At 35.3% G+C, this 4,077-nt stretch overlaps 1 non-coding gene across 1 annotated transcript; it reads left to right on the top strand.

The window, feature by feature from the left end:
* The first annotated feature begins 238 nt into the window (after window positions 1-238).
* Window positions 239-346, top strand: LOC112725974 (small nucleolar RNA R71). Its single transcript, XR_003165050.1, has one exon. It is a non-coding gene; the product is annotated as a small nucleolar RNA R71 (small nucleolar RNA).
* The last annotated feature ends 3,731 nt before the right edge of the window (window positions 347-4,077 follow it).

Raw genomic sequence — 4,077 nt, 5'->3', positions numbered from 1 at the left:
CTAGTATGGCATTCAGAGTATCAATTTCAAGAACTCCCTTCTTCATAGGCGTCCCATTATTCACAGGATTCCTTACAGAAGTGTACATGAATTGGTTATTAGCAACCATGTTAATGAGTTCTTGAGCTTCTGCAGGCGTTTTCTTTAGGTGAATGGATCCACCTGCAGAAGTATCCAATGACATTTTAGCCAATTCAGACAGACCATCATAGAATATATCCAGGATGGTCCATTCTGAAAGCATGTCAGAAGGACACTTTTTGGTCAGTCCTTTGTATCTCTCCCAAGCTTCATAGAGGGATTCACCTTCTTTCTGTCTGAAGGTCTGAACATCCACTCTAAGCTTACTCAGCTTTTGAGGAGGAAAGAACTTAGCTAAGAAAGCCTTGACCAGCTTATCCCAAGAGTTCAGGCTATCCTTAGGTTGAAAGTCCAACCATACTCTAGCTCTGTCTCTTACAGCAAAAGGGAAAAGCATGAGCCTGTAGACTTCAGGATCTACTCCATTAGTCTTAACAGTATCACATATCTGCAAGAATTCAGTTAAGAACTGAAAAGGATCTTCAGATGGAAGTCCATGAAACTTGCAGTTCTGCTGCATCAGAGAAACTAATTAAGGTTTAAACTCAAAATTGTTTGCTCCAATGGCAGGAATGGAGATGCTTCTTCCATGTAAATTGGAATTAGGTGCAGTAAAGTCACCAAGCATCCTCCTTGCATTATTATTATTTTCGGCTGCCATCTCCTCTTCTTGTTCGAAAATTTCTGAAAGGTGCTTGCTGGATAGTTGTAATTTAGCTTCTCTTAGTTTCCTCTTCAGAGTCCTTTCAGGTTCTGGATCTGCTTCAACAAGAATGTTCTTGTCCTTGCTCCTGCTCATATGAAAAAGAGGGACAGAAAAATAATAATAATAGGGGTCCTCTTTACCACAGTATAGAGGTTCCCTTATGTGAGTAGAAGAAAAGAAGAAGAGAAAATCTGAACTCAGAGAGAGAGGGTTCGGATTTTTGGAGAGTGAGGGAGAGATGTTAGTGGATGAATAAATAAAATAGAAGGAGATGAGAGAGAGAGAGAATTTTCGAAAATAATTTTTGAAAAAAAGTTAGTGATTTTCGAAAATGATTTTTGAAAAAGGTTAGTAATTTTCGAAAATTAGAATCAAAAATTAAAATAATTAGTTAATTAAAAAGAAATTTTGAAAAAGAGGGAGATATTTTCGAAAATTAGAGAGAGAATGTTAGTTAGGTAGTTTTGAAAAAGATAAGAAATAAACAAAAAGTTAGTTAGTTAGTTGAAACAAATTTGAAAATCAATTTTGAAAAGATAAAAAGATAAGAAGTTAGAAAGGATATTTTAAAATCAAATTTTGAAAAAGATAAGATAAAAAGATATTTTTGAAAAGATATGATTGAAATTAGTTTTGAAAAAGATTTGATTTTTAAAATCACAATTAATGACTTGATTCACAAGAAATCACAAGATATGATTCTAGAACTCAAAGTTTGAATCTTTCTTAACAAGCAAGTAACAAACTTGAAATTTTTGAATCAAAACATTAATTGATGATGTTATTTTCGAAAATTAGGAGATAAAGATAAAAAAAGATTTTTGAAAAATATTTTAAAAATTTTCAAAAATAAATAAGAAAAGTGAAAAAGATATAATTTTTGAAAAAGATTTTGAAAAAGATAAAATTTGAAAATTTGATTTGACTCATAAAAACAACTAGATTTTAAAAATTTTTGAAAAAGTCAATCCAAATTTTCGAAATTTATGAGAGAAAAAGGGGAAGATATATATTTTTTTTTTGAATTTCTTATGATGAGAGAGAAAAATATGAAAATGATGCAATGCATGAGAATTTTGGATCAAAATATGTGATGAATGCAAGAACACTATGAATGTCAAGATGAACACCAAGAACACTTTGAATGTCAAGATGAACATCAAGAACATATTTTTGAAAAATTTTTAATGCAAAGAAAACATGCAAGACACCAAACTTAGAAATCTTTCATGTTCAGACACTATGAATGCAAGAATGCATATGAAAAACAAGAAAAGACACAAACATGAAAACATCAAGATCGAACAAGAAGACTTACCAAGAACAACTTGAAGATCATGAAGAACACTATGAATGCATGAATTTTTCGAAAAATGCAAGATGAATATGCAATTGACACCAAACTTTCAACTTGACTCAAGACTCAAACAAGAAACATGAAATATTTTTGATTTTTTTATGATTTTCTAATTTTTTTGGTATTTTTCAAAAATTAATTTGAAAAAGAAAAATAAGGATTCCAAAATTTTTAATATGAATTCCAGGAATCTTGCACTCTTATTCTAAAGCTCCAATCTGAGGGTTAGGCATGGCTTAATAGCCAGCCAAGCTTTAGTATGTAACTCAGACATGCCACAGCTGACATACCCTTTGGAAGCCCCTATCCAAAAGAATTAGACATGGCTTTACAGCCAGCCAGGCTTCAACATGCTTCGTGAAACTCTAGAATTCATTCTTAAAAATTCTGAAGAAAAATATATTTTTGAAAACATTTATTTTATTTTTTCGAAAACAGATGAGAAATTTTTGAAAGGTTTTTGAAAAATTTTTGAAAATAAAAAAAAATAAAATTACCTAATCTGAGCAACAAGATGAACCGTCAGTTGTCCAAACTCGAACAATCCCCGGTAACGGCGCCAAAAACTTGGTGCACGAAATTGTGATCTCAGGCAACGGCGCCAGAAACTCTGTACGCACGTCTTAATAAATCGTTTTTCATTCACAACTTCGATACAACTAACCAGCAAGTGCACTGGGTCGTCCAAGTAATAAACCTTACGTGAGTAAGGGTCGATCCCACGGAGATTGTTGGTATGAAGCAAGCTATGGTCACCTTGTAGATCTCAGTCAGGCGGATATAAAATTGTTATGGAGTTTCCGAAAATATATAATAAAATAAGGATAGAAATACTTATGTAAATCATTGGTGAGAATTTCAGATAAGCGCATAGAGATGCATTCGTTCCTCTGAACCTCTGCTTTCCTGCTGTCTTCATCCAATCAATCTTACTCCTTTCCATGGCTGGCTTTATGTAAGGACATCACCGTTGTCAATGGCTACTTTTAATCCTCTCTGGAAAATGGTTCGATGCGCTATCACTGCATGGCTAATCGTCTGGAGGCATCACCCTTGTCAATGGCTGCATCCTATCCTCTTGTGAAAATGGTCCAAATGCTCTGTCACAGCACGGCTAATCATCTGAGGTTCTCGATCATACTGGAATAGGATTCACCCTCCTTTTGCGTCTATCACTACGCCCAGCACTCGCAAGTTTGAAGTTCGTCACAGTCATTCAATCCCAGAGTCCTACTCGAAATACCACAGACAAGGTTTAGACTTTCCGGACTCTCATGAATGCCGCCATCAATCTAGCTTATACCACGAAGATTCTGATTAAGAGATCCAAGAGATACTCATTCAATCTAAGGTAGAACGGAAGTGGTTGTCAGGCACACGTTCGTGGGGGAATGATGATGATTGTCACGTTCATCACATTTAGGTTGAAGTGCGAATGAATATCTTAGAAGCGGAATAAGTTGAATTGAATAGAAAAACAGTAGTACTTTGCATTAATCTTTGAGGAACAGCAGAGCTCCACACCTTAATCTATGGAGTGTAGAAACTCTACCGTTAAAAATACATAAGTGAAAGGTCCAGGCATGGCCGAATGGCCAGCCCCCATGATCTAAGAACCAGGCATCCAAAGATCTCTAATACAATAGTAAACAGTCCTATTTATACTAAATTAGTTACTAGGGTTTACAGAAGTAAGTAATTGATGCATAAATCCACTTCTGGGGCCCACTTGGTGTGTGCTTGGGCTGAGCTTGAATGTTACACGTGCAGAGGCTCTTTCTGGAGTTGAACGCCAGGTTGTAACGTATTTCTGGCGTTCAACTCTGGTTTGTGACGTGTTTCTGGCGTTTAACTCCAGACAGCAGCGTAGAACTGGCGTTCAACGCCCTTTTACGTCATCTAAACTCGGCCAAAGTATGGACTATTATACATT

Source organism: Arachis hypogaea, chromosome 11 (genome assembly GCF_003086295.3).
Source record: "Arachis hypogaea cultivar Tifrunner chromosome 11, arahy.Tifrunner.gnm2.J5K5, whole genome shotgun sequence".
Classification (NCBI taxonomy): Eukaryota; Viridiplantae; Streptophyta; class Magnoliopsida; order Fabales; family Fabaceae; genus Arachis; species Arachis hypogaea.
Note: the sequence above shows the minus strand (reverse complement) of the source record. Positions and strands in the feature narration are given on the sequence as shown.